Here is an 18,372-nt window from a genome sequence, read left to right as displayed (position 1 = left end):
GTGCTCAGGGTAGTGTCCGCACTGCAGGAGACCAGTGAGATTCCCTCTCAGGAGGAACTGGGTCCCCATTTCCTGTGCGTTCCCTTCTCCTTCAGGTAGGCCCTCAAAGGATTAAGCCTTTTCCTTTCTCAGATACCTCCCTAGGTTCTTCTTCTTTCTCTTCCCCTCCTCTAGGACTTGGAGAGCAGAGAACCAACCCAAACACAAGTTTCTTTTAAGGAAGCCCAGATATAATATAAAAAAGTTACAAAGGGTTAGGAAATCTTATAAAGTTCTCTACAGATTTCTCCTTTGACCCAGTTTCTGCAGATGAATCTTTACCAGGATCCCAATCCCCGTACTTCTGGCTCTCCTTTGACTCCTGAAGGGAGGGCTCATAGAAACTACCCATTTTTCTCTGTCCCTACCCTTCTCAACTATTTCCTTGGACAAGGCCAGCTTTCCAGCATTTAGGCCTACAGAGACAGCAGGAGGTAAGGATTAGTGGATTCATCCAGTAGCCAGGACCTAGGAGGTCATTCAAATATCGAGGGGCCTCCTAAATAATGCCCAGTGCTGAGCCCAACCCCCACCCGCTTCGCGTCTCTTGGTTAAAGGCCTTTGCAGGCATTTCCAAACTGAGGTTCAGAAAAGGAGAGGTGGTTTTGCCACAGAAATCTATTTACGAAATCACGAACAAAGGATAAGGGGAATCCTCTACAGTCTATTTCTGGCAGGCTAATAATAATTTAAACTTGGTTATGATTTCTTTCAAGGGTATGTTTTTGAATATAAAAAAAACCTGATTCTATCCATATTTTGATGTTCTCAAAAAGAAAAGGTAGATTTTTGTTTTTTCCTTTTTCTTTGCTGGCTACCCTGCTACAAATCTTTAAATTATGGTGCTAGGATTGAACGGTGTAATAATTTCTTTAAAAAGAAGCTAACACATTTAACATATTAATCTCTCTATAAACCCCCAGGCTTAGCTTGGTTTCAAGCTAAAAATGTGTAGTTCAAGGTATGAGACTGCTCGGTTTAGTAGTTAGTTCCACAGGGCCTCTGGATGGTGAGATAAAGAAAAGGTGTTTCCTTTTTTCCTTCCACTTTCCCTCCAGGAACACACCTTTTGTGCGCTCTACCTAACAAACGAATTTCCTAATTTCATAAGGGCATTTGGAGGGAAAGTATGATGATATTTACATGCTTCTGCAAAGCCGGCTTCCAGCCACAAAAGATTAAAGAAAAAAGCTAGGATTTTGCAATACACTGATTGGAGGAAAACCCAAGACATTGAGAGTTAGCAATAAAAACAGCAACAACAAAATCCCAAAGGGTTTGGAATTCCTTTAGTTTCTATTTGGCATAAGAATCATATGATTTCTTTGTTCTGCCCTTCCTTATCGACTGCACTCAAATGATAGTTTTATTTCATTCTTGCAGTCAAGTGACTGATTCTATTGTTGCTCAAAGCAGAGAGGTGCACAAGAGAGCCTTACATATGTAGAATAATAGAATGAACCTTTTTGTATTGTGTTTTTGGAAGAGGGGTAGTGTCCACTTTAAAAAAAAAACAAAAACCCCAGAATAAATGCTGTCTTTTCAGCTGTGAAATTTAGTGATTTTGCAAAATGGACTAAGACGGGTGCTTTGCTTTTAACTACTGGTCTACCTGGCAAAGGGGTTTCTCTGAAATTCTCTTTATAAAAATAGAACTGAGATAACTTGCAATAAAATATCTTTTACTTTTTGTTTATGATATTTAAAAGCAGATGCAATGTTATTTGTTGCCATTTGTGCAAATGATCAACTGTGCTTCTAGACCAAATTTCTTCCAGCCGAGGCTCCGGCTAAATCACTGGGCTCTGTACAAAGCCCTACTCAAAAAAGTGTTTGGCATGGTGAAGCCACAAGGCAGTTGTGTAGCTGAAGGCTCTTTATGATAAGCATGTCAGACTTTAGTTTTGGTAGTACAACTCTTGTAACCATTCAAATGCTGCTTTGCTGTCATTTCAACTCTTAAAAGAAGGGAATGGGGGAGGGGCAAGAGAGTCTTTTAAGTAAACAAAGATCCCAAATCCATGAAATCTAGGATTTATCATGGTATGTACATTATGAAATTCCATATATTGTAAACTGTGTAGCATGTCAAGATTTCAAATTAGCAGGTCCTAGTGTACTCTTCAATGCACATATGGTTTTTATATGCATATTAATAAAGGCCCATCTTTGGGAGAAGAAAAAAGGCTCCCTTTCAAATGAAATCAAGCCCAGGTAAAGCTGAAACCCAACCCACAAAGTACTGGCACCGTTTTCAGGTCAAAAGAAGACAAGGGTTTCAATTTCATCATCTTGTAATGCTGATAAATGGGATGCTGTGACTGGCAAAATTTGCAGATTACATAGGTCTTTCTAAACGTGTGTAAATATGCAAATATGTATTCCAATTTATGTGCAATTCCAAACAATTTGCTGTTTGAAATTAAAGACCAACAACTCTTCTCTGAGACAATAATTCGGGTCATTTACATGAAAAGTCTTAAACAGCGAAAATGCTACTTGCAATTTACATCATACAGTGCTCCCATTACAGAGAACAATGGCTTCCTCAATGGAAGTTAACGCGGTAGAGAGGTATACTGAGATTTTTTTTTAACTTTTCAGCCCACTTTGCAAATACTAACCAATGAATCAAATTTAAAATGAAACAGAAATGTTTCTTATGCTTGGAGTCATTACTGCTACTTGAGTGTTATTTTTGTGTCTTCAGATTCCGATCAAACAGGAGTGAACCTTTTTAACAGGTTATGGTGACATTTTTTCAGATCCTTCCATTTTGTCCTATTCCCAGTGTCAGCACAATTAGCTTGACTTGGGCGTTTCTGTCTGGTTTTAAAAACCTTTCAATGGAGTGCACGTCTGTGAACAATAAAGGAACGAGGACACGGGGCTGAGAAGACAGTATACCTCATCTGGAATGGAAATCTATCGTCTCTCGCCCTTGCACGGGTCACGATTGTACACCTTCGTGACCTTTAGCGGGCTTACATATGTATCTTTCTGTGTTCCGTAGGCTATGACCACCTGCTGTATGTACAATATGTGCTTGTTACATTTGTACACCATCTCCCTTCTAGAATTTAAAGACCTAGCTATTACATCTTGTTTACTCAATATCATTCCCCCATTAAGGAAAAAAAAAACCTACATGAACTGAACATGCCATGTTTCAATCTGGCCCCAGTGGCTTTTTCTCTGAAAGCAAACGTGTGTCTTTTACACCAGGGCTTTCTCCCCACCCCAGGGGGTGTCTTCCATTCTTTTGTGGCTCAGTTGAAGGCGAAAAGGGCTCCAAACCACTAACTAACCAGAGGAGAGCCCCTTCTTCCACCTCCAGGGAGAATTTCAGATTTAATTTGTCCGAAGATAGCGTGCTCTCTTCTTACTTATTTGCCACCATTACGAGGAGAACAAAACACCACCTTGGCTTCAAGATCCTGGGTAGAGGCTCACGGTCTTTTCAACCATCTTTGGCGAGGCCTTGCTTCCTTCCACTCGAGTAAGTCGCGGCTTGGGGCCACGGAAAGGACTGGGTGAGAGCCCGCAATGTCGTTGGAAAAAAGCAGCCCTCCCTGCGCCCCCTCACCAGCCCCACCACCCCGCTCCGCTCCCGGGACGAAGCCGCGAGCCAGCGGCCCCGTATGGGCGAGACTTGGCAGGTCCGCGGGGCGCCTTCTCGCCGCCGCCGGACTCGGGGATCCGCAGCGGCCGGGCGTCGGCGCCCGCCGGCCGCGGGGCTTCGCGCTGCCGCCGCCCGGCTCCCGGAGCCTCCCTTCCCCCATCGGCCGCCCCCTCCCCCTCGCCCGCGCTCCCTTTTGTTCGCTCGCCGCCCGGGCCGAGCCGCCGCCGCCGCCGCCGCCCGGGCCCGCACCCCCAGCCGTAGGCCCCGGCGTGGCGGGCCGGCCGCCGCCGCCGCCGCGCGGCCTAGAGCGCGGTGCCCGGGGAGGCGCGGGGCCCGGGCCGGGCGCTGGCGAGGCCCGGCGGCGGCGGCGGCGGCGGCCGGGGAGCCCGGGAGGCGGCGGCGGTGGCGAGGCCGCTCCACCGCACACGCACACACAGACCCCGGCAGCGGGAACGCAGATGACACGCCCGTAACATGGAAGCCGCCGCCGCCGCCGCCGCCGCTCCGACGACAGCAGCAGCAGCCACAGCAGCAGCCGCCGGCGGCGCCGCGCTGAACAAAGGTCATCCGAGCTGCGGCCCAGACGCCCGGGCTTGACCGCCGCGAAGGCCAACCCCGGGAAGGGGGTGGGTGTGCGCCTCTGGGGGTGCGGGGCGGCGGGAGGCGGCCGGGGCGAACGAGGGGCGCAGGGCAGCCGGACGCAGGGGCGCGGGTGGGCGCCAGGCAGAGGCGGGGTGCGGCCCCTCGTGCCCACTCCTGCGGGCCGGGGTGAGCGCGTGAGGCTCAGGCCCCTGGGCCTGCCCGCAGTGGCCTGTTCCACCCTGGCCTTGGGGACAGCCGGCCTTCGCGCCCCGCCAGCTGGCTTGGGGGGCCGAGGAGGAACCGCCCGGGCTAGGCCCGGCAGGTTACGAGAGGGGGGCCACGTGAGCGCGGCTCTCCTACTCCCCCCGCCGGCGCCGGCCGGGCACAGATGCGTTTCCAGAGGCCTCCGTGCCCCCTCTCCCACTGGCCCTGCCTTCGCCCCCCGCCCCCTCCCCAGACAGCCCCAGTTTTCTTCCCCCGAGGTGAAGGGATTTGGACTTCTCCCCCCAGGTGCTTGAAAGAAGAGAAGGTTGGAGGAGGAGGAGGAGGAGACTGGGGGGCTGCTGGTGGTGGTGACAGGGCTGGGAGAGAGAGGAGAGGGACGGAAGGGAGGAGGGGGCTGGGTGGGGTGGGGGTGACAGCAGAGAGGAGCCTGGTCAACAAGCCAGCACCACTGTGCTAGGAGGCCAGGCCGGCTCTGCAGCCGACGCATCCCGTGTGAGCAGACACACATAGCTCGCTTTCTTGGGGGCTCTTTGTCAGCCACCAACAGAGAGAGCACACACTGACACACACGTACACAAAGATCTGAGCCAGGTTGTGGGAGGTAAGTGGGGGAAGGAGAAGGAGGGGGAAACAGTGTCTGCGGTGGGCTGTGGGGTGGAGGGGAGGGGGGATGGGCCCTGAGGGGCTCTGGGGTGCTTGCGAGGTGAGCATTTCCAAGGCTGTGTGCTCGTGGGGTGGGGGGACACACGATGACCTTCTCCTCCTCAGGAAGACCTAAGAGGGAAGAGCAAACCCCAGCGAGATCCCCCCTGTGCTGATGATTTTCAGGGACTTGTTGGCAACTCAGCGAGGGTTGCCATAGCTTTTTTATGTAGGGTGACCAGAACCGGCTGAAACTGGTTTGAGGCAGATCAGCTCCTGAACACAATGCAGTCACTGAGCTACTACAGTAGGATAGCAGCTTCCTCCCTTCATGGCAGCCAAAAGCAGAGGAGCTTGCAGGAAGGTACCATCCCTACACAGTATGTGAATGCACACTTAGACACCACACAGCACTGGTACGTGACTAATGGAGCCCTAAAAGATTCTGGGTAGAGAAGATGGAAAAAAAGGTGCAGGTTTGCAGGGTCTGAGATTACTTGGGCTTTTCCTGCCTTTTTCTTTTGCTTAAGGGATGGACAAGGAGCTGAGATTTATGACCCTTATTAGAGAAAAAAATGTGCCTTGCTAGGGTGGGGACACTTGGTTGATGCAGTCTCTCTCTCTCTCTTTCTCGGTGTTTATAACAAAACAAAACCAAACTGAACTGAGGGGTTTGTAATGGTACTTTGTTGCTGGAGAATGCTACTTTGCATGCTTTTTTTCTCTTGCAGGCTATGTTCTGTCTTGTGCTTTTTCTTTTAGAAGCTACTAAAGGGTGTTGGGGATGCTTCTGACTATTATGAAGGCCAAAAGGTAACAATATTGTTCTAGGAAATGAGCATAAATGCATTCCAGTGATGCTGTTAGCCATACATGCTGTCTTTTTTTTCCTTGTAGGCCTGTTGACTGGGGCTGCTTTTAACCCTTTCCTATTTGCTGAGAATGCAGCCGTGTGACAGTAACTGAACATTGGTCTAAAGTCTTTCCAAAAGGTCAAGGTTCACAAGGTGAGATACGCTGTTTTGAGCATGAATTTAAATATTTATTTCAGATCCATTTAGACACAGACGGACCGTGGACTGCTACCCAGGAGATAAAATTGGGTTCAGAGTGGAGAAGAAATGCTCTTAATGTTATCCCAGTTTAATGGGATTAGAGTGACTTTATGATGGTGTTGCGATCAAGGCGAAATCTGAATGCCTTCATTAAATCGCATGTGTCTGGGCAATTGGGAGAGTCAGGCCTGGAAGGAAGCGAGTGTGGAGAATGGTAGGCGTCAGGGCCTTGTGGAGAATGTGCTGTTTTGCATAAGACGAAAGCAGTACACATGTGGCATTTTCCCGATGATTATAAGACAAGGAAGGGCTTCACCAAATCGAGGCAGCCTAGCCACCTTTTTAGGATTTGAGGAGTCTGAAGGTAGATTTGCCTTTTGTTCATTCATCACCTTTCTTTTACCTTGCTCTCTTGTGTTAACCTGAAAGGTTTTTCACTCCGACTCCAGTGGTGGAATGTCTTTTATTGATTTTGGGGGCTGTTGACGGTGAGTTCGCCATTGGATTCTTTGTGGCATATGTTTAATGTGGAATACTAATGCAATACCAGGAGGAAGCCGGGTAGTCTGGCTTCATCTGTGAAAAGATGCCTGTTAACTCAAAGCTGTACTGGAATGGGTGGTAGAAAATGTCTGATGCCTTTAAAGATCGCAATTAGGTTTGAGCAGGCATTTTAATGCACCTTCCAAAACCAGAGGTTGGAGAGGAGAGGAGAGAATGAAGGAGTAAGGAGAGTAGCAAAGTGAAGAACAAAGGCTGAGGGGGCTTACAGGAGAACACTCAACATTTTGCCTTGGGTTCCTTGTGAAAAGAACTGCAACTTCCCCAAACAGGAAACCAGCAGCTCCAGAATGGGATCCAGTGTGATCTCAACAACAGATAGAACTGGTCCGGCCTTTCTGCTGGTTTTTGGTAAAAGTACAGTCAAGAGGAGCCCATAGAAGACATGACTGAAAATAAAATTTTCCCCTACTTCAAAGTGGGCATTTTGTTCCTCTCCGTGTTCAGCAGAATAGGGGCTTTTCAGCAGTGCCGAGGATCTTAGAATTGGTTAAGTTGTGTGCTGGCAGTTGGTGGGCAGGATATCTGCAGTGAAGGACGTCAAGTATGCAAGGGTTTTGTTGTTAAAATGTTTTTCATTTGGCTACAGAACATCCACTATGTGATAAAACTGGCAAAAGGGAAACAAGAGTGCATGGTTAGCTCAGGATACTTTTATGGAGTATTTAATAGAGATAAATGTAATCTCGGACGGATATACCAGTAAATAGCTTACATGATGGAACAAAATTCTTTACAAATCACTGTGCTAAAATTGGTTTTCATTTCTCCATCATTTCTGACTGCCAGAGGTTCTGTGTATGAGTGTGGCAGGAATATGCTTGCGAAGCAGATCCGAATCCACGCTGCGCGTGGTGTGCTGCTTCTGCGTTTCTGATGTCAACTAAAACTCAGATGGCTAATATGATAAACCTTAATTAGCTTAATACAATAAGCTGTTTTATTATTTAGTCCTTCATTCTTGTCTTTTGAGAGTCAGTGATTTTTGTTTAACTTTGACAGCTAACCCCTTGCCACGGCTATACAGTGCGAATATATTAAAAAAAAACCTCTTCATAGGGCATTGCATGTCATGGAATGTTCTGGTTTTCTGTCTTGGTGGTTTTTAGCTTTGTTCCTCTCCCTCCCCCTTGAAGTCTCCTGAAGATAGCATTTGTTTTGCATTTAGACCAGTCTTTCCAGCTGCAAATGCTGCTAAGGGTTGGAGAGCTGGTTCTCTGGGGCGGGAGTCATGAGCTCATCTTGGATTGGAGCTTGTCTCAGGTGTTGATCTCATGCTGAGGTATAACAATGTAGCAGGCCCAGGCCTCCCTGGAGTGGGGAGAGTCTTCTGGGCTGGGGAATGTGGATGTGAGTGTGCAGGATGAGCTAGGGCATGTTCCTTCCTGGGAGAGCCAGGGGGGACCCGGTGCCTGCAGTTCCTGTCACTGTGGAGCCCAGAGCCCAGCCCCTGGTCGGCAGTGCCTGTAGCAGGCTCTAAGGATGACCTGCGGTCCATCCCCTCCGGAGCAGGAATGTGTGGGTTTGGCTGAGGAGAGCACACTGGAAAGAAAGTGTAACTGGGTGTTGAACCCTTCTTGTTTTTATCCTTTGCCTATTCAGTCATTTTTTCCATGTTAAAGAACATTGGAGCCAGGGCGTTTGGAACTCTCAGCGCAACCTGGTTCAGGAGCACACACGCTCTCTTTTTCTTTTGCTCTTTTTTCTCAGCGATTCCCTGCCCCCACCCACCTTGACTCATTTTAAGGAAGGTCTAGGAAGGAGGTTGCCAACTTGTCAGTAGAATCTTCTGATGCCTTTGACTGTGAGTTAGAATTTTAGGGTTTGTGTTCTCCGATCTTCCATTTATTTCTTCTCTTGAAATGTTCCCTTGGACTTTTCTGTGCAATATAGTCGCTCTGCAGTTGGCTTTGAACAACCTTTACTGTATCCTTGGTAGAACGCCAGCTGGCTGTTCACAGCTGGAGCAGAAGTTGCCAATACAAGGGAAACTGACTCCTTCATTCCCCGTCATCTACTCCTAATCCCAGGACCATCAGAAGAAGAACTACAGACTTGATAAACATGGAAACACACACCTTTGTGTTCATTTTATTTTAGGGCTGATCTTTAACCAAGTCATGGTTAAAGAATTAGCTTAGAAAAATTTAAAATTTGTATACAGGAAAATTTACTCTGTGGTGTACAGTTCTGTGGGTTTTGACATATGTAGAGGAGTCACTTATCAACCACCACAGGCGAAGCAAAACAGGCCCATCACACCAGAGCATTTCCTCTTGCCGCCCCTCTGTAGTCAGCCTCTCCTACCCCTGGCATCCACTGTCTCACTATAGGGACATGGTTCTGTCTTCTTAGAGTTTGGGCTTTCTAGAATGTCAGATAGCAAGATGCGTTTCAGATTCATCCATGTTGCTCTGTGTTTCGATACTTGATTCTTTGTCATTGCTGCTGTATGGATGTACCACAGTTTATTCATTTGCTGGGTGAAGGACATTAGGATTGTTTCCAGTTTTTGGTAATTGTGAGGAAAGTTGCTGTAAACATTTGTGTGAACAGGTTTTTGTGTGAACGTAAGTTTTTATTTCTTTTTGCTAAATGCAGTCACGTGTTGATTAATACAGGGGTACATTCTGAGAAATGTATCATTAGACAGTTTTGTCATTGTGCAAAGGTAGAATGTACTTACACAAACCTAGATGGTGTAGCCTGCTATAGCCTACTGTATACCTAGGCTATATGGTGTAGCCCATTGCTCCTAGGTTGTAAACCTATACAGCATGTTACTGTACTGCATACTGTAGGCAGTTTTAACATAATGGTAACTATTTGTGTTTCTGACCAATCTAAACATATAAAAGGTACGGGAAAAATATGGTATTATAATCTTATGGGATCACTGTGTATGTGGGCCATTGTTGACCAAAATGTTGGTTTGTGTTGCATGACTGTTCTTAGAATTGGGGTGGCTGGATCATATGGTACATACATAAGAGTTAGAAGTTTGAATGAAAATAAATCCAACTTGTAACTCACAAAAAAGATCTAGCCTTGACAGCTGCAGTTAAGACTCCTCGAGAAAGAGATCGTAGTGAACATTGTCTGAAGACACGCGAGAGATGATCACGATAATAGAACACTCTCTAATGGGATGACATGCTTTATAACCCTGAACTAATCAGAATTAGCCAAAAGTGGAAACAAAAAACTGCAAGTGGTAAAATATCCCTTATTTCCTGCAGCAATTATTTTTAATCTCTTCAGAAACATTTGGCAGTCTAATTTTTACATTCAGGTTCAATAAAACACAAAACAACAATAGAATAGAAATTTTGGAAAGTGATACCACAGATCTTTGTTGAAATCTTAGTTGTGTGTAAACAACTTCTGAATTAGAATTTGATTTATGGACTGCCAAAGTATTGGGGTCATTTTATTAATAATATTTGCAGTTACTCAGCTTTTATGTGTTTTTAGGAACTGAAAATGTTTAATCAATATTCAATGAAAGCAGTGAAGAGGGGAGATTTTGGAAGATCCGGTTTTTTTTGTTTTTGTTTTTGTTTTTGTTTTTTTTGAGTTGGGGGTCTCGCTTTGTTGTCGAGGCTGGAGTTCAGTGGCATGATCTCGGCTCACTGCAACCTCTGTCTCCCAGGTTCAAGCGATTCTCCTGCCTCAGCCTCCTGAGTAGCTGGGATTACAGATGTGTGCCACCATGCCTGGCTAATTTTTTGTATTTTTAGTAGAGACGGGGTTTTCACCATGTTGGTCCGGCTGGTCTCGAACTCCTGACCTTGTGATCTGCCCGCCTCAGCCTCCCAAAGTGCTGGGATTATAGGTGTGAGCCACTGTGCCCGGCCCAGATTTTTTTTTTTTTAAGGATAAAATAGCTTTCAGGATTGGAAAGAACAGACACAGGTAATGGTGGTACAGATGGAGGGGAGCCCAAGAAGTGGCACATGATGTTAACCTGGGGATCGCCTTGTCATTTAACAAACACTTACTGAGTGTTTAAGCACTGGGCATTGTGCTAAGCATGGGAGTGCAGAGGGAAAAGGGCCCCAGGGAGAAAAATCTAGTGGAAGGAGCCCCCAGAAGCTATGATAGGAATGTGAATAGGCCACCTCATGCCAAGCGTCCACAGAGGAGCTGTGAAAGACCGGTAAGAATATGTGAGGCAGTCAGAGCCTGGGAGAGCATGTAAGTCCATGCAGCACACGTGGAAAGGCCTGGAGAGAGCTTGGTGTTTCGAGTGGGGTGTGGGTGTGCGAGGGGATGGAGCTGGAAGGCAGTTGAGGGCCACCTAATGAGGCCTTTTGGTGCAGTTCCTTGAGGGTGGACTTCTGTGTAGGCAGAAAAGACGGACCTTTCGTTATAAAGGTCCTGTGGCAGCCCCATGGAGGATGGAATAGAGGCTGTACAGGCTGGAGGTGGGGAGGCCAAAGAGGGAACCAGCAATCCAGGAGAGAAAGGATGAAGGTCTTTCATCCCAGGTGTTGTTTGTGGGGATGGAGTGGTAGGTGGGGGCTGCTTCAGGGGGCCAGGTAGTGCCTGATTGGAGGAGTAAGGCTGCTTCTTAGGTGGCTGTCTGGGGGTTGCTTGGAGACTGGGTGTTCCTGTCTTTGAGATAGCAAATTCCGAAGGCAGAATAGATTTGGAAGAGTGGAGGTGGAAGGACTTGATACAGTGAGTTCAGTTTTGGGCTCCAGTTGCCTCTGGCTCTGTGAGTCTGGAATTTAGGAGGGTTGCTTGGGCTGGAGGTCAAGATTGGTAGAGCATACAACAGACAGGATAGAAGAAAGGTATTTTAAAAGGGGTTGGGTTTGGGTCCCCTAAGATAATGGCTTACGTAGTAAAAACCATAAACGAAGCAGCAGGGGTGGCTGAAGAACTTAGAACCTGTGCTTTAGCAAGTTGGAGGGCAGAAGATTCCCAGGTAGTAAAACCTGCAGATGCAGTAGGTAGGTGATGGATTTGTCTTTATCCCTTTTTTTTTTTTTGAGGCGGGGTCTCGCTCTGTCGCCCAGGCTGGAGTGCAGTGGCGCGACCTTGGCTCACTGCAAGCTCCGCCTCCCGGGTTCACGCCATTCTCCTGCCTCAGCCTCCCAAGTAGCTGGGACTACAGGCGCCCGCCACCGCGCCCAGCTAATTTTTTGTATTTTTAGTAGAGACGGGGTTTCACCATGTTAGCTAGGATGGTCTCGATCTCCTGACCTCGTGATCCGCCCGTCTCGGCCTCCCAAAGTGCTGGGATTACAGGCGTGAGCCACCGCGCCCAGCCCCATTTTTCTGATTTTTAAACCTTTTCTTAGAGATGGGGTCCTGCTATGTTGCCCAGACTGGACTCAAACTAGCTGGACTTGAACTCCTGGGCCCAAGGAATCCTCCTGCCTCGGCCTCCCAAGCAGCCAAGTAGCTTCACTGTAGGCATGCACCACCCCACCAGCTATTACGTTACCTCATTCGATACCGAAATGATGAGAGGAGCTGTACGTGTTTATCCCTGTGGTACCAGTGGGGAAACAGACAGAGACCCTCCCAGCTCGTAAGTGGAAGTGGAAACAGGATTTGAAACATGCTCCTTCTCACTGTGCTGTTCTGCCTTGGGGGAGCACAGTTGGTGGACTGAGGGGTGAGCATGGAAGCTGTTTCAGGGTGTGGAGGTGCCCAGAGAGGGCACAGCAGGTGCTAAACAGCAAAGACACTGACGCCGTTCACGTTGGAGGTGATAGCTGATGACTGCCAGCGTGAGAATATGCAGTGGAGAAGTTTGAGGTACACTCAGGGCCTTTGTATTTAGCCAGATTTCCCTAATTGTAGTCAGCATAGAGAGCAGAGCATCTGTATTTGCACCAGAGACAGCTCTAGAAATAGCATGTTGAAAAGACTTATTTTATTGGGCACTGGGGTGAGGATACAGATTGGAGGGGAGAAGGGCTAGAAAGATGTGTTTGTTTTATGTATTCTTTGAAAAGGCTGAGAAAATCAAAGCAAATTGAAAGTGGTGCCGAGAAGAATCTTTTGTTCCAACAATAAATAAACACAGTTTAAAGAATTCTTTGAATCATCTTCTACGGCAGGAAGTTCTATATTCTGGCTGTTTTATAATGAGGGAGAGCAAATTCTGTTTAAATCTGGAGACTGAAATAAGTAATTTTTAGACAGACGCAGAGTGGCTTTTTTAGCTGTCTCACATATTCCTTACGAAGGATCACTCTTTAAGGATGGTCTTCAGGGGCCCCAAATGCAGATTTTGTATTCTTCTGTTTTCAGTCAGTTATTATTACAGCTTTACATAATTAGAGTTTTTAGACATCTTGAGTGATCCATGGAGACCTAAAGATAAAATCAGGGCGTTGTGGTTCTTGAACTGTTTTCTTACCATCAGCTTTTGCATTTTGGGACACAAACTCCTCCTTTCCCCAAGGCTGACTCCTGGGGCTAGTAATGGGTATTGATTTTATCATTTTCTTTTGTGAGGAACAAATTCTTTCTAGGGATTTGAATAGTAAGAATTAGATCATTGAAAAACCTAATAAGGTTAGAAAATTCAAAGCCCTCTGTTTTAAAGGACCTCATAGCTGGAAGTGCTTCACACATTTGTAGTTATCTCATTTTCTACAGCGAGCCCACATTGGAGGGTGGGGCCATCAGGTAGCCAATAGCAGGTTTAGAACTGCAACCCAGCACTATAGTCCTAGCCCAAGACTGCATTCATCATTACCTTCTCTCTGCTTTCCAACATTTATCTTTTTTTTTTTTGAGACTGAGTTTTGCTCTGTCGCTCAGGCTGGAGTACAGTGGCGTGATCTCAGCTCACTGCAACCTCCGCCTCCCAGGTTCAAGCGATCCTTCTGCCTCAGCCTCCTGAGTAGCTGGGATTACAGGCATGTGCCACCACACCCAGCTAATTTTTGTATTTTTAGTAGAGACGGGGTTTCACCATGTTAGCCAGGGTGGTCTTAATCTCCTGACCTTGTGATCTGCCCACCTTGGCCTCCCAAAGTGTTGGGATTACAAGCGTGAGCCAACACGCCTGGCCTAAAATTTATCTTATGTTTTATTTTTTTGAGGCAGGGTCTCACTCTGTCACCCAGACTGGAGTGCAGTGCTGTGATCTTTGCTCACTGCAGCCTTAACCCCCAGGGCTCAAGTGATCCTCCTACCTCAGCCTCCCACCTCAGCCTCTTGAGTAGCTGGGACCACAGGCACATGCCACCACGCCCGGCTGATTTTGTTTATTTTTTGTAGAGATGGGATCTCTCTATGTTGCCCAGGCTGGTCTCAAACACCTGGGCTCAAGTGATCTGCTTTCCTTGACCTCCCAAAGTGCTGAGATGAGAGGTGTGAGCCACTGCACCCAGCTATCTTATGTTTTGATGGTATTTAATCCACCTCCTATTTATAATCTTTATGTGAACCTGAAAACATTAGTTGATTAAGTTAAGCTTTACCCAGGTACTTGTTGAGAAGCTGGTCTTTAATGGTTTTGCTGATTTTCTTTTTCTTTTTTTTTTTTTTTCTGGGATGAAGTCTTGCTCTGTCGCCCATACTGGAGTGCAATGGCGCAATGTTGACTCACTGCAACCTGCCCTGGGTTCAAGCAATTCTCCTGCCTCAGCCTCCCAAGTAGCTGGTATTAAAGGCGCCTGCCACCATGCCTGGCTAATTAATTTTTTGTAGTTTTAGTAGAGACGGGATAACACCATGTCTCTGTCTCCTGACCTCAGGTGATCCACCCACCTCAGCCTCCTAAATTACAGGTGTGAGCCACCGCACCTGGCCAGTTTTGCTGATTTAACCTAGCAGGAATGGGAGAGGTAATTTTAAAACTGATTTTGTTTTGTGTTCTAGTGAAATCTGGGTGATAAAGGCCATGGAGATTTTCACTTGCCTTTGCCCAGCTCTCAATGATATAAACCTGATTACCTAACTGTCAATGATGTAAACCTGTGTTTTGCCACTTACTAGCTGCGGGACCTTGAACAGGTTATGTAAGTTCTAAACCATACGTTTCCTGAGGGTTGGTTGTTAGGAGGATTAAATGCATATAAAGTGTTTAGCAGAATATGTGTGGTAAGTCCTTCCTACAATCTTAGCTGTTGTTTTGTGGTCTTTGGTCTCTGTTTTGGGAGAGCAGCCTTAGTCCCAGCACTTTTTTTTTTCTTTCTTGGAGGGTACTGTCTCCTGTCCTGCCTTACCTCATTGGCAAGTATATTTGTTTTTGACCACGAAAACAGACTGTGTGTCTCCTCCTTGTCTCTAGAGCTTTAGTTACAGCTGCCCTATATCAGGTTAAAAGTGGGTGAAGTAGGCACAAGGGTAGTGTATTTGTTCCTACTTGGCTCTACTTTGATTTGTGGTTGGAGAATCTTGTCTGAATTTTGTATTTATTTATTTATATTTTATTATTTTTTTGAGACATAGTTTTGCCTTGTTGCCCAGGCTGGAGTGCAATGGCACGATCTCGGCTCACTGCAACCCCTGCCTCCCAGGTTCAAGCGTTTCTCCTGCCTCAGCCTCCTGTGTAGCTGGGGTTACAGGCGCCCACGACCATGCACAACTAATTTTTGTATTTTTAGTAGAGACTGGGTTTCACCATGTCCGTCAGGCTGATCCTGAACTCCTGACCTCAGGCGATCCACCCGCCTCGGCCTCCTAAAGTGCTGGGATTACAGGCGTGAGCCACCGCGCCTGGCCTGAATTTTGTATTCGTAATGTAGTACTTGAACATTTTTTTGCTCCTGGAAAAATTTTCCACTGAGTGGCTGTACTTTAGCTTGTCTGTGGGTGCAATTTACGTTGACCAAAGTTTAAAACAAAACAAAACTTGATTGTGAAAATATGCCAGGTTAGCAAAAGCCTATATTCTGACCCTTTCCCCCGGCACTTCGCTTCCCATGTTTGTTTGACCATGCCTAGATACTTACATTCTGCACACTGGGATTTGAGGGTGATAGAAGGGTGAGTGGAGAAGGATCTATGAATAATTATTTTATTTCTGGAACTACTCTGTTCAGTAGAATGGTAGCCACTAGCCACATATGACTATTGAGCACTTGAAATATGGCAAATCCTAATTGAAATAAGCTGTAAGTATAAGATATGTATCAGGTTTTGAAGATGTAATGAAAAAAAAATCAGAATATCTTGTTAGTTTTTTATATTGAGTACGTGTTGAATTCATAACATTTTGGCTATTTCACCTTCTTCCCCCCTTTTTTTCTCCTTTTCAAAAAATTGAAACTTTTTTTCCTGGAGATGAGTGTCTTGCTATGTTGCCCAGGCTGGTCTCAAACTTATGGACTCAAGTGATCTTTCCCACTCAGGCTCCCAAAGTGTTGGGATTATGGGCATGAGCCACTGTGCCCACTCCTTTTTTTCCTCTTTTTAAAATATGACTGCTAGAAAATGTAAAACGATACGTGGCTTTCGTTATACTTCCCTTGGACAATGCTGTTCTGGAATGGTGGGTGGACATTTAAATAAATTTAGCAATGAAATTTTTCTGGTGCCCTACAGTAGTCATATTTGTTGATAACATTGAGTCTCTCCTCCTGTTAACAAAGATAGTGCTAGTTTGGGCCCTTTTTCTCTCTCAAGTGTTCCTAATTCACCTGTCTCCATCACAGGTCTACACAGCCACGCTGGGTTGGTGTTTGCTTCGTTATGGAAAGGGAACCAGTATTGATCACAGGTTTGCTGTGTGCTGGATGCCTTATACTTACTGTCCCCTGTAAGGTTATACTTCACATCCCTGTTGAGATTCACAGCTTGAGTGACGAGCTGAAGAATGCTCCACTAGTAGGTGATGAACCCTAGATTTGAACCAGGGTCTGGCCAGCTTTGAAGTTCTTTTCTGTTTCTACCACTTTGTGCATCTTTTCCGTGTAAAAGCTCTGGCTTGCTGCTGGTGTTCTGTACCTCTCGGGAGCCCTTGTTGTCTAGAGTGTACTTCTCACACTTTAGTTTGCATACAGATCACTTGGGGATCTTGTTAAAATACAGATAATGATTCAGTAGGGCTGGAATGGGCCCAAGACTCTGCATTTCTAAGTAACCTCCTGGTGCTGCTGACCCTGTTGCTCTCCGCTCCTTCCTTGGTCTCGGACCTGCTTCCTCTCTGCTTCCAAAGTGATCAGATTCTCCAGGCCTTCCCTGATACCACAGGGACTTACGCTCTAGCTTGGCATGTGGTGCTAGCAGTGAGCAGACATGGGGGCCAGGACTGTTTTTTTGATCACAGATGCCCAGTTCTGGCATGAATGCTAATTTCTGAGTACTCAGGATCTGACTGGATCCTGGGTTTATTCCTCTTCCTACGTTCCTGCATTACTCCACCTTTGATATTGTGATCGCTTTGACACTTGTAGTCTGATAAGATGGAAGATAATTTTAATATTGTGATTGCATCCATGAGATGTGGCAAAGGTGCCTGTTATGACTTCATGAAGACTGTCAGGCCTTAGATCAGCACAGACAAGTGACTTTGGGCCTAGTGCAATGGCTCACACCTGTAATCCCAGCACTTTGGGAGGCTGAGGCTGAGGTGGGAAGATCGCTTGAGGCCAAGAGTTTGAGACCAGCCTGGGCGACATGGTGAGACCCTGTCTCTAAAAGAAATAAAATTAGCTGGCTGTGGTGGTGTGCACCTGTAGTCCTAGCTACTTAGGAGACTGAGACAAGAGGATCACTTTAGCCCAGGAGTTAGAGGCTGCAGTGAGCTAGGATCACACTACTGCACTCCAGCCTGGGCGACAGAGTGAGATCTTGTCTCAAGAAAAAAAAAGCAGAAAAGAAAAGTGACTATGCCATGTTTGGTTCACGGATTCAGTATCCAGTGAGAGATGCAGACTGAAGGCAGTTAGCCTGCCACCGTTTCTGCCCCCCTTGCCTGATGAGGAATAGAGGTGACTTGGGAGTTTTCCTTAGAATGGGGGTTAGAAGAGCCACTTCGTGTAGCAGTGTTGGAAAATGGCTAGTCACATCACCTCTCCAGCACGTGATGGAGACAGCCACCATTGGGTCCTTGGGTGAAGCTGTCCTGGGGAAGGTTGCCTTGGGGCCTGGACCAAACAGGAGATTGAGTTGCAGGAAGGAGTTCACTGTGTTATGTGTTTAAACTCTTAGGTAAGAGACTGGAGAATTTTATTTAGTGGGTTTATTTTACTTTGGGAAGGCACATTGATTAAATCAGCTATAGCAATAAAACAATGTCTGTTGCATGAGGTCAGTTACCTTCCCCATCTCTCTACAAGAAAGTCTGCCATTTCACAGAAATTCTAGTTGAAATTTAGATCTTATTGGACATCTGGGCACTGAGAGTTCTGTGTTATATGAATCTGGCATATTGAATTGGATTTATTAATCATTGGCCAAGTCTGTCAGCTCCCTGTGCTGTGCAGAATCCTGTGCCTGGCATGGTGACAGTATCTGCTGTGGGCCTGTGAGTGTGGCCCTTATGGAGTCACAGATTGTTGGAAGGGGAGTGGAGTGGGGTTTGGAAGAATAGGGACAAGGTTGGGTGTGTCCTAAGGATGGTCAAGGCTGTGGGGCCAGCCATGGAGGAAGGAAGTGGAACTATGGAAGTTAGTCACAGTTGGGGGTGAGTTCAGAATGTAGCTAGGGCGGAATGTTGTCATAGCGTGC

General features: G+C 46.6%; 1 protein-coding gene across 17 annotated transcripts in view; it reads left to right on the top strand.

Moving 5' to 3' along the window:
- The first annotated feature begins 3,294 nt into the window (after positions 1 to 3,294).
- The window catches only part of ZNF532 (zinc finger protein 532), a 123,662-nt gene continuing 108,584 nt past the window's right edge, over positions 3,295 to 18,372 (top strand). For 2 of the 17 annotated variants that reach the window (XM_032152168.3, XM_032152165.3), the window contains exons 1-2: positions 5,120 to 5,526; positions 6,008 to 6,117. The gene's annotated coding sequence lies outside the window, so the exon portion shown is untranslated. The other 15 variants (XM_032152156.2, XM_032152147.2, XM_032152142.2 and 12 more) reach the window with 14 other exon arrangements.

This window comes from Hylobates moloch, unplaced genomic scaffold (assembly GCF_009828535.3).
Source record: "Hylobates moloch isolate HMO894 unplaced genomic scaffold, HMol_V3 SCAFFOLD_5, whole genome shotgun sequence".
NCBI classification, from domain to species: Eukaryota; Metazoa; Chordata; class Mammalia; order Primates; family Hylobatidae; genus Hylobates; species Hylobates moloch.
The sequence above is the reverse complement of the archived record's forward strand: the minus strand, read 5'-3'. Positions and strand labels throughout refer to the sequence as shown.